This window comes from Hordeum vulgare, chromosome 2H (genome assembly GCF_904849725.1).
Source record: "Hordeum vulgare subsp. vulgare chromosome 2H, MorexV3_pseudomolecules_assembly, whole genome shotgun sequence".
NCBI classification, from domain to species: domain Eukaryota; kingdom Viridiplantae; phylum Streptophyta; class Magnoliopsida; order Poales; family Poaceae; genus Hordeum; species Hordeum vulgare.
Window position 1 is genome coordinate 400,784,535 of NC_058519.1, and position 12,593 is coordinate 400,797,127.

The following is a 12,593-nucleotide window of genomic DNA, read 5'->3' on the forward strand; positions in this document are numbered from 1 at the left end:
GGATTCAATGAGATTGATGAGTGCTCTCTTAATTTGCATCTTGCGGATATTGGTGCTTGATATTAATTGCAATCCAACATGTCCTATCATTCTAGGTAGACATTTCCTAAGGACTATTGGTGTTGTCATCGATATGAAGGAACGGGATATTAGATTTCAATTTCCATTAAAGAAGGGCATGGAACATTTTCCTAGAAAGAAAATAAGATTGCCTTCTGAATCCATGATGAGGGCTACTTATGGTTTGAGCACCAAAGACGACGATACTTGATGCTATCGCCTTATGCCTAGCTAAGGGCGTTAAACAATAGCGCTTGTTGGGAAGCAACCCAATGAATTTATCTTTGCTTTTTTGCTTTCTGTTTTTTTGTGTCCACACCATAATAATTCTGTTATGATTTTGTTTTTTGTGTTTCTTTTTGTGTTTGTGCCAAGTAAAACCTTTATGACTAGTTTTGGTGATGGTTGTTTGATCTTGCTGAAAAAGACAGAAACTTTGCGCTCACGAAATTATTTTTAATTCCTATCCAGAAAGAGATTTTGGGTTGATTCTTTTTTCTGCTGGTTTATATCCCAATTTTCCTAATTGTCATAAGGTTTCAGAATTTTTGAGATAACAGAAGTATATGAAGTATACAGATTGCTACAGACTGGTCTGTTTTTGACAGATTCTGTTTTTGTTGTGTTGATTGCTTATTTTAATGAAACTATGGATAGTATCGGGGGGTACTAGCCATGGAAAAGTGAGAATACATTAATCTAACACCGATATAATAAGAAATCAAGTTTTCTACAGTACCTAAAGAGGTGGTGGTTTGTTTTCTTATGCTATTGATATCACGAGTTTGTGTTTAAGTTTTGTGTTGTGAAGTTTTCAAGTTTTGGGTGATGTTCTCATGGACAATGGGATAAAGAGTGGAAATATCTCAAGTTTGGGGATGCCCAAGGCATCCCAAGACAAATTCAAGGACACCAAAAAGCCTAATCTTGGGGATGCCCCGGGAAGGCATCCCCTCTTTCGTCTTCAATCCATCGGTAACATTACTTTGAGCTATATTTTTATCCACCACATGATATGTGTTTTTCTTGGAGCGTCGTGTATTATAGGAGTCTTTTCTTTTTGTTGTGTCACAATCATCCTTCCTGCACACCTTTTTTAGAGATACACGCACTCCTCGTGAATTTGCTAGAATACTCATTGAGCTTCGCTTATATCTTTTGAGTTAGGCAATTTAGCTTGCATGTGCTTCACTTATATCTTTTCAGCTAGATAACTTTGCTCTAGTGCTTCAATTAGATCTTTTTAGAGCACGGCGGTGTCATATTTTGGAGAAGTAAGAAATCTCGGTCTTCACTTATATCTTTTTGAGAGTGCTCTATCTGAGTAACTTGGTAGTTGGCTTGTGCTATGAAAGTAGTCCTAAAGATGATAGGCATCCAAAGAGGATAAAATAAAAACTACCATATTCATGTGCATCGATTAGTAAGAGAAGTTTGATTCCTCTCAATTAGTTTTGAGACATGGATTTGGTGATATTAGAGTTATGTTAGTAGGGTGTCGTGAATCTAGAAATACTTGTGTTGAAGTTAGTGATTCCCGTAGCATGCACCTATGGTGAACCACTATGTTAGGAAGTCGGAGCATAATTGATTTATTGATTGTCATCCTTTGTGTGGCGGTCGGGGTCGCGCGATGGTTAACACCTACCAACCCTTCCCCTAGGAGTATGCGTTTAGCACTTTGTTTCGATTACTAATAAACTTTTCACAATAAGTATATGAGTTCTTCATGACTAATGTGAGTCCATGGTATAGATGCACTTTCACCTTCCACCATTGCTAGCCTCTCTAGTGCCGCGCAACTTTCGCAGGTGCACAAACCCACCATATACCTGCCTCAAAACAGCCACCATACCTACCTATTATGGCATTTTCATAGCCATTCCGAGATATATTGCCATGCAACTCCCACTGTTCCGTCTCATGACTCGTGCCGTCACTTTCATATTGCCATTGCATGATCATAAGATAGCTAGCGAGATGTTTCAACGTCATACGCTAAGCTAGATCGTTGCACATCCCGGTACACTGCCGGAGGCATTTCCTATAGAGTCATCATTGCTCTAAGTATTGAGTTGTGAGTAAATAAAAGTGCGATGATCATCATTATTAGAGCATTGTCCCATGTGAGGAAAAATGAAAATAGGCCAAAGTTGCCCACAAAAAAACAATGAAAAGAGCCCAAACAAAAAAAAGAGAAAAAAAATGAGAGAAAAAGAGAGAAGGGACAATGCTACTATCTTTTTCCACACTTGTGCTTCATAATAGCACCATTTTCTTCATGATTGAGAGTCTCTTGTTTTGACACTTCCTTATACTAGTGGAAATCTTCATTAGATAACTTGGCTTGTATATTCCAATGATGGGCTTCCTCAAAATTGCCCTAGGTCTTCATGAGCAAGCAAGTTGGATGCATACCCACTAGTTCTCCTTTTGAGCTTTCACATACTTATAGCTCTAAGTGCATCCGTTGCATGGTAATCCCTACTCATTCACATTGATATCTATTGATGGGCATCTCCATAGCCCATTGATACGCCGAGTCGATGTGACCATCTCCTCCTTTTTGCCTCACAACCTCCACCACACTCTATTTCACCTATAGTGCTATATCCATGGCTCACGCTCATATATCGCGTGAGAGTTGAAAAAGGTTTGAGAAAGTAAGAGTGCAAAAACAATTACTTGGCCAATACCGGGGTTGTGCATGATTTAAATTCATTGTGTGGGGATGATGGAGCATAGCCAGACTATATGATTTTGTAGGGATAACTTTCTTTGGCCTTGTTATTTCAAAAGTTCATGATCACCTTGCTAGTTTGCTTGAAGTATTATTGTTTTCATGTCAATAGCAAACTAATGTTTTGAATCTTATGGATCTGAAAATTCATGTCGCATGAAAGAAGTTGCAAAGGAAAAATATGTTAGGTAGCATTTCCACATCAAAAATTCAGTCTTTATCAATTCCCTACTCGAGGACGAGCAGGAGTTATGCTTGGGGATGCTTGATACGTCTCCAACGTATCTATAATTTTTGATGGTTCCATGTTATTATCTTGTCGACTTTGGATGTTTCGTATGCATTCTATATCTTTTTTGAGACTAACCTATTAACTCAGTGCCAAGTGCTAGTTTTTGTTTTTTTCGTGTTTTTGACCCTTTGCAGAGAAGAATTTAAACGGAGTCCAAACGGAAAAAAAATCCTCGGAATGATTTTTTTTCGGAACAGAAGATACGCATGGAGCTTGAGAACCAAGGCAAAGTGTCCCGAGGGAGGCCACAAGCCCCCTAGCCGCGGTCTGGGGGCGCGCCTAGCAGGCTTGTGGGCACCCCGTGGCTCCTTTGCCCTACCTCTTCCGCCTATAAATTCCCTAAAAATCTGAAACCACGGGAGAGAGCCACGAAAATACTTTTCCGCCGCAGCAAGCTTCTGTCTCCGCAAGATCCCATTTGGGGCACGTTCTGGTGCCCTACCGGAGGGGGGATTCGTACACGAAGGGCTTCTTCATCAACACCATTGCCTCTCCGATGATGCGTGAGTAGTTCACCATAAACCTTCGGGTCCATAGCTAGTAGCTAGATGGCTTCTTCTCTCTCTTGGATCTTCAATACAAAGTTCTCCATGATCTTCATGGAGATCTATCCGATGTAATCTTCTTTTGCGGTGTGTTTGTCGAGATCTAATGAGTTGTGGATTTATGATCAGATTATCTATGAATGTTATTTGAGTCTCCTCTAATCTCTTATAAGCATGATTTCGTATCATTGTAATTCTCTTCGAGTTGTGGGTTTCGTTTGGCCAACTTGATCTATAATTCTTGCAATGGGAGAAGTGCTTGGTTCTGGGTTCATACTGTGCGGTGACCTCACCCAGTGACAGAAGGGGTAGCGAGGCACGCATCGTGTTGTTGCCATCAAGGGTAAAAAGATGGGGTTTATATCTATTGCATGAATTTATCCCTCTACATCATGTCATCTTGCTTAAGGCATTACTCCGTTTGTCATGAACTTAATACACTAGATGCATGCTGGATAGCGGTCGATGTGTGGAGTAATAGTAGTAGATGCAGACAGTAGCGGTCTACTTGTCTCGGACGTGATTCCTATATGTATGATCATTGCCTTAGATATCGTCATGACTTTGCGCGGTTCTATCAATTGCTCGACGGTGATTCGTTCACCCACCGTAATAGTTGCTATCATGAGGGAAGCCTCTAGTGAACACTATGGCCCCCGGTTCTACTTCACATCATATTTTCAGCTCTATACTTTTACTTTGTTGCACTTTCCGCCTTCAGATCTCACTTTGCAATCAATCGTGAAGGGATTGACTACCCCTTTATAGCGTTGGGTGCAAGTTTGTTAGTTTTTGCGCAGGTACTTTGGAGACTTGCCTTGATACTCCTACTGGATTGATACCATGGTTCTCAAACTGAGGTAAATACTTACTGCTACTGTGCTCCATCACCCTTTCCTCTTCAAGGGAAAAACCAACACAAGCTCAAGAGGTAGCACGCCTGCAAAGAAACGGCCAGGCCGAGCACGCCAACGCTGAGGTCCTCAAGGGAAGAAGCTTATGGCATGCAGGAAGGGTTCGTTGGATGAGTTAAAGTCCATGTTGTGGTCCAAACGCACCACTGGGACTAAGCCTACTGGCGAAACCCCCTTCTTCCCAGTCTACAGGGCAGAGGCGGTCCTTCCCTCGAAGCTTAAGCATGGCTCCCCGTGGGTCCTTGCATTCGACAAGGCGCGTCAAGACGACTCACGGGAGACTGTTCTTTTGCTCCTCTAGGAGGCCCGCAGTGAGGCCGCCCTTCGTGTCGCGAGGTACCAGCACACCATGTGGCGTTACCATAGTCTCAACATCCACCCTCGTACCCTCGAGGTCGGGGATCTCGTCCTATGGCGGATCCTTTCTAAAGAGGGCCTCGACAAGCTCTCTGCCATGTGGTAAGGCCCTTTTAGGGTCGCCCATGTCTCCAGGCAAGGTGATGCCCACCTAGAAACGGAGGATGGAGTACCCGTGCATAACGCCTGGAACATCGAGCACGTCTGCAAGTTCTACCCGTGACCCTACCATGTAAGAATGAGGTGGGATTGTACACGCACCGGAGCCTCCCGGTGCGCCACCCCTTGGCCTCGAGAGAACTCATGCCCACGCCCAAGTGGAAACTCCATGCTCCGTACTGGTGGAACGGTTGAACCACAACCATGCACATGCCTAAGTGGAAGCCCCATGATCCGCTTTGGCGGAATGGTTGAATCGCAACCATGCACACGCTCAAGTGTAAGCCACATGATCCACGCTGGCGGTACGGTTGAATCGCAACCATGCCCATGCCCAAGTGGAAGCTCCATGCTCAGCGCTGGCAGAACGGTCGAACAACGACCATGACCATGCCCGAGTGGAAGCCCCATGCCCCGCAATGGCGGAACGATCAAACCATCATCATGCATACGCCCAAGTGGAAGCCCCATACTCTGTGCTGGTGGATAGTCAACTGAGAGCGTCCCACGGGCCGCACCGACCTCAGGGTGAATCGTGCCTGACATGGCACCTGTTGGCCTTCTTCGGCGGCACATCCTCGCCAGCTTCCCCTTGAGCCTCACGCGGGCGGGGGCTGGACACGGTGCATGTGCTCGGGTTAGTCCTAGCGGTGCTAAAAAACCCAATGGGGATGGGCTCTGGCTCGCGGACCCTCTCCCGTGCACGTCACCCCACCAAGGCCCTAGGTGTCTGTTCTCCTCAAGTGACACCCAAGTGCAAGCTAGCGAGCGTGCGTCATTCGAAATGAAGCTTTTGTGTGCAGGATTTTTCCTTGGGATGGATCACTAGAGGGGTCTCACAAGACGCGCCCGGCAAGTGGCATACTATTGGCATTGAAAAGGATAATTATGAGACCCCCCCGGGGGGAGCCTCGCTGCTACCAACATTTTCCCTCACACGGACCGCTTGCACGTCAAGGGAGACTCCTGAGGATCGCACCTCAGGATCCTTCACTAGCTCCCGGAGCCCCTCACCTCCTGGATTTGTCCATGCACTGCGACCTGACATACCAGCGATGGTTGAGGCTCGCTCAGGGGCTGGGTCTCGATGACACAGAGCACCTAAGCAAGCAAGGGAAAAGTGGAGAACCCCACAAGGTGACCTCAGAAGTGGGCGCATGGCTCAAACTGCAAAGGCATTGGTTGCAAAGGGCAACAATTTTATACGCACCCCTCACAGGGCTTAGATTGATACGGCACAGGGTAGAAGATGGGATAAGGAAGTGAACTTTGGGAAGACATGCCCTCGCACCACGTGAATCTCTTGCAGGCCGCGGCCGCGTGGCGACGTGTTCCGGAAAGTTAAGTTAACCACCCCACGTGGCTCGGTGATCTTTTGTAGTGTTCCTTCTTCCTGTAACCTTGCTTCGGGCAGAAACCTCTTCTCTCGCGTGAGCCGCTTGTGTGTCAAGGGGAACCTCCTGAGCATCGCGCTTCAGAGGCTCTTACCAGACTTCGGGCCCCTCACCTCCTAGCCTTGCCCAGGCTTCACGACCAGACATACCAGCAACGGCTTAGTCCTGCTCGGGGGCTGGCCCCAAGCGACGCAGAGCATTAAGGCGATCACAGGGAAGGGGACAATCCTAACGAGAAGTGCTAAGAACAAACTCATTTTTGACAACATTAAACTTAAGGCGCGAGGGCCATAATTATTCTTACATGCCCCCGCAGAGCCAGCATGGTTCATTGCAGAAAAAAAAAGCAAAAGAGGAAGGACTAGGCCCGAGCAGCACCATCTTGAGGACTCCGACTCTGGCGCCACATGCGCCTAGTCAGAGTCTTCCTTCTTCATGTGGACGCCCAGGGATTCATCGCGGTTATCGCTTCCGCTTCTCCCGGAGGAAGTGTCACTGCTGCCATCATCGTCGGAGGCTGTCGCCACTGTTGTTGTCACTCTCCATGCAGCAGCCCAGGTGGTCGGGAGCTTCATTGAAGATCTTCATGAAGAGCGTGGCAGCCTTGTCGAACTTGAAGTGTAGGACATGCCCTTACTTCAAGCTGCAAGCGAGAGAGAATGACTTCCACCCCTGCTTCAAGAGCATAAAGTCGGAGGAGTGAACTCTCTCACCACCCACGAAGATCCGTTGCAGCAGTCGTCTGGCTGCAACCACAGGCCCAGGGGCACGCACTCCTCCATCTCCTTCGTGAAGAAGTCTGGGAGCCGGAGCCAGGTGCATGGCTGGTTTTCCATCACCATGATAAACTCATGGGACACGTCGACAGAGTGGCTCCACGACAAGAGCGGTGAGGTGGTTGTGCCATTCCTCCTACCCCGTCCGTGGCCGCCTCCCTCCCCCCGCCCGCCCCCCGTGCGTCTGTGTTTGTGGACTGAGCTTCTTCCACGACTGCCTCAACTAGCATGGGTCATCGGGGGAGGGTGCGTGCGCCCCTTGGGAGGCGCCCCGGGCGTGGCAGCGGACCTGTGAGGGTAGCCTCCCCCCCCCCCCGGCTTCGGCACTTCTTCCTCTTCCATCGGTGCTTTTCCCTTCTCAGCAACGGAGAACCTCCTCACGGGTGTCATCGCTACTAAAATGACAAGCATGAATGAATAGCAAGAGCAAGGAAGATGAGCCGAGGGACCCTTCCCCTTACCTATATAGAGCATTCAGTGGATGGCCGGCCTGCGCCCCCTCGCCTTCGCTAGACGGATGTAAGGCAAGGAGGAGCAATGATGGCCGCGCTTCGCGCGCAGGCTTTATGCCAGCTTGGGAAGTTGTCGAGGTGTCATGGGGAAGTGGGGGCGTCCCACGCCCCGTCATACGCCACACGTCGTGCCTGGCCCGCAGGTAGTTGGGGACCGCACCATTTCGCCCCTCCAACTAGCAGAATCATGCATGACGTGGGGTCGGGGGCTACTGTCGGGCCCGGGGGACTAGGGGTACCAAGGCACGTCTGCTTGCAGCCCAAGACGCGATGTGTGCCATGGGTCCAGCATGGTCCACCATTCAACTGTGCGGGCAATACCCTCGCAGACCCCGCCTCGTGAGGCACATGTCACCAAACATCGTCACGAGCCAAGCGAATCCCCCCTCATGAGGTTGCCTCCTAAGGATACCCCCGTGGCCCTCACAGGGCGGATTAATCAAGGGTGACCTAGTGGGGTCGCGGGGTCCTACATCTTCACGTGGGTGACATGCACCATGCCGAGTGGCGCCATGAGTCGTTCCAGCTGGCATGGATGAGGAGGCTTTCCTCTTTTGTGCTAAGGGAGAAGGGCCAGCTCACCGTCTCCCAAAGAAATCTCCAAAGGTTTCCTGTTTGGTGCAAGAAGGCCAAGGCTGGGGGCTCGCCAGGATGGAGGTCTTCCCTGAGCTCACCAGCGCGTCACGACAGGAGGTTTGTGCGGGCGAAGACTACTTTTGCTAGGATAAGCTGCAGTCTTGTCCCCCTTCAAACTGGCCATTGTGGCAACCCTTACCACCTTGTGTTTGGGGGGGAAGAGGACCGAGGCCAGTATAAGATAGGGCAGGTTGCCGCCGTAGAAGATGTTTCTTTTGAAACCCACACCCTCTTTCCAAGGGTTTTTGTTCAAGATTGTCTTCTTGAGGACATCACACAAAATGTGATGTCCCTTCAGACTTTTGTACATGGCTATTTCAAGCAATGTCTTCAACATGTCATTGTCATCAGTGGTAGCAGTGGTTTCCTCGGATGAGGGGTTAGATACCACAGATACGGTTGAAGATAAAGCATTTTCAGAAGCCTTTGAACATTCAGCAGTAGAATCATTAGCTCCACGAGCAAGGCTTTTAAGCATGGAGCATTAAATTCATCCTCAGTGGTACGGATCTGTTCTGCTAGGAGTGAGTTATTTTCCTTTCGAAGATCCTCATGAGCTCCTCGTAACTTCTCAAGATCTTGCTTTCTTTGAAGATATTCATAAGAAAATTCTCATGATCAATTGTGAGAACATCATGGTGATTTTGAAGATCCTCAAACCTCGAACGAAGACTTTGCACATCTTCAGCCATAGTTTCTTTCAGACTCATGATACTTGTGATCTGTGTTGGGTTTTCCGTGAGGAGGAATGGGTTATCGCAGTATAATGCAGGTAAGTCTTTACCTTGATAAATAAACCAAAGTTTATCAAACCAATAGGAATATCAATCATCAACCATCTTCAGCGGCAGCACACAAAAGAGCAAACAACTTGCACCCAACACGGGAAAGAGGGTTGTCAATCCCCTTGAGCTTGTTATTTGCAAGCAAATGAGGTATGTAGATAATTGTAGATAGTTGTGACTGTTGGAAATATGCCCTAGATGCAACATTGAATTGGTTATTATTATATTTCCTTGTTCATAATAATTGTTTATTATCCATGCTAGAATTGTATTGATTGGAAACTCGAATACATGTGTGGATACATAGACAACACACTGTCCCTAGTGAGACTCTAGTTGACTAGCTCGTTTATCAAAGATGGTCAAGGTTTACTATCCATAGACAAGTGTTGTCACTTGATAACGGGGTCACATCATTAGGAGAATGATGTGATGGACAAGACCCAAACTATGAACGTAGCATATGATCATGTCAGTTTATTGCTATTGTTTTCTGCATGTCAATGTATCTGTTCCTATGACCATGAGATCATGCAACTCCCGGACACCGGCGGAATACCTTGTGTGTATCAAACTTCGCAACTTAACTAGGTGGCTATAAAGGTGGTCTAAAGGTATCTCTGAAGGTGTCTATTGTGTTGGCATGGATCAAGACTTGCATTTGTCACTCCATGTGACAGAGAGGTATCTCGGGGCCCACTCGGTAATACAACATCACAACAAGCCTTGCAAGCAGTGTGACTAAGAAGTTAGTCATGGGATCTTGTATTACGGAACGAGTAAAGAGACTTGCCCGTAACGAGATTGAACTAGGTATAGAGATACCGACGATCGAATCTCGGCCAAGTAACATACCGAAGGACAAAGGGAACATCATACGGGATTAACTGAATCCTTGACATAGAGGTTCAACCGATAGAGATCTTCGTTGAATATGTAGGAGCCAATATGGGCATCCAGGTCCCGATGTTGGTTGTTGACAGGAGAGTGTCTCAGGTCATGTCTACATAGTTCTCGAACCCGCATGGTCTGCACACTTAAGGTTCGGTGACGTTTCGGTATAGTTGAGTTATAGGTGTTGGTAACCGAAAGTTGTTTGGAATCCCGGATGAGATCCCGGATGTCACGAGGAGCTCCAGAATGGCCCGTAGGTAAATATTGATATATAGGAAGTCCTATTTTGGTCACTGGAAAAGTTTCGGGTACTTCGGTAGTGTACCGGAAGTGTCGGGAGGGTATGGGGACCATCGGGAGGGGTGTCATGCCCCGAGGGGCCTCATGAGCTGTGGGAGGAGATAAACCAGCCCCTAGTGCACTGGCCTAAGCCCCCACTAAGTCCCATGAGGTTTGAGAAGGAAAAAACCCAAAGGTGGAAGAGGAGGAAAGGGTTTCCAAGTGGAGAGGAGGAATCCTACTCCTAGTAGGATTGGAGTAGGACTCCTCCACCTCCAATTTCGGCCAAACCTTGAGGGTTTGAGGCTGCCTCCTCCCTTACCTCCCTCCTATATATATATTAGAGGAAATAGAGGCAGCCCTAACCCTAATTGTCACGTGCTCCCTCTACTTCATCTAGATCGGTTTCTCCTCTAGTCTAGTTCGGCGGTGCTTAGGCGAAGCCCTTCTGGATTAGTTCACCACCACCACCACCACGCCACCGTGCTGGAGAACTCATCTACCTCTCCGCCCCTCTTGTTGGATCAAGAAGGCGAGGATCGTCATCGAGCTATACGTGTGCTGAACGCGGAGGTGTTGTCCGTTCTCGGGATGGGATCGCGGGACGGATCATGATGAGATCGCGGAACGGGCTGCGATTTGAATCGCGAAGATGTTCTACTACATCAACCGCATTATATACACTTCCGCTTAGCAATCTACAAGGGTATGTAGATTCATTCTCCCCTCTCGTAGATGATCATCACCATGGATAGGTATTGCGTGTGCATAGGAAATTTTTTGTTTCCCATGCTACGTTCCCCAATAGTTACTTGCAAAACAAAATAAGAGAAAAATAATAACAGCGTGGAAATTATAAGTTTTCTGAATATATAAGTGAATAGACCCGGGGGACATAGTGTACTCTACTGGCATCTCTCATGAAAGCAGCATATGGTGGGTAACAAATTACTGTTGAGCAATTGATAAAACAATGAATAGTTATGCGATTTTCATGGCAATGATCATGTATATATAGGCATCACATCCATAAGCAAATAGGCCGACTCCTGTGTAACGCCCATGATGCGGTCCTATCTTTATTTTGGCTCGAGGGCCTCGACAGGGATAGAAGCGCATCTCGTCATTTTTCAAAAATGGATATCGTTACAAGTACATGTACAGAAGAGATGAGTATATGAAATTGGCTTACACTCGCCACAAGCTACAACATGAACAACACAATACAACAATATATTCACTCACCATGTAGAAGAGCAGAGTTTGACTACGGACGAAATAAACTTACAATAAAAGAACGACGTCCATCCTTGCTATCCTAGGATGTCGGCCTGGAACCTATTCTAGATCAATGAGGAAGTAGAAGAAGAAACTCCAAATAGAACAATCATCGCGCTCACATCAAAGTATAGCTTTTCATGTACCTACAACTGTTGTTGTAGTAATCTGTGAGCCACAGGGACTCGACATTCTCATTTTCAAAGGTATCAAGACTAGCAAAGCTTAATGGGTGAGGTATGGCTAAGTTGTGAGGCTGCAGCAAGCGACTAAGCATTAATTTGAGTGGCTAACTTACGAGTACAAGAAATAAGAGGGGTGATCTACGCATAAACGGATGTGACTAATGGTGATCAAATGAATAATCATGAACACCTACTTACGTCAAACATAACCCAGCGTATCCTCTTCCGGATGCCGAACTAACGAGAAGAGACAGTCATGGTTACACACGTAGTTGTCAAGTTTTAATTAAGTTTACTTCAAGTTTGCTATGACCGGGTGTTAAACAAAGTTTCCAAGTTTTCCACATAATCGCGGGCATGACTTACGTAAGATTTAAACCTCCAGGGGTGCTCCAACTAGTCAATCACAAACTAGTGTTAGCCTACTAGGGGTAGGGACCTTCACCGGATTAGGGTTAGCCTACGACAGGATCTAAAGAAAGAAGACGGAAAGTGTGACCACCAATGTGTGTGAATTCAGCTTAAAGGGGAAAGGTATCGGAAGGAAGAAAGAAAATAAGGTGAGTGCAAGGAGGTACGCGAGACATACAAGGGGCCTTGATTGGGTGGCTCGCGCGACCGGTCGGAGTTTTGATCAAATGATCAAACACAAATATTTCCCTTTTAACATATGGCTCGTACTTCAACAAAAAATAATGACCGTACTAAGATTCCTTTCATTTTCATTGTTCAGTGTGATGCTCCAAAATATAAGACGTTGCACTAACATATATAGTCAAATGGTTAG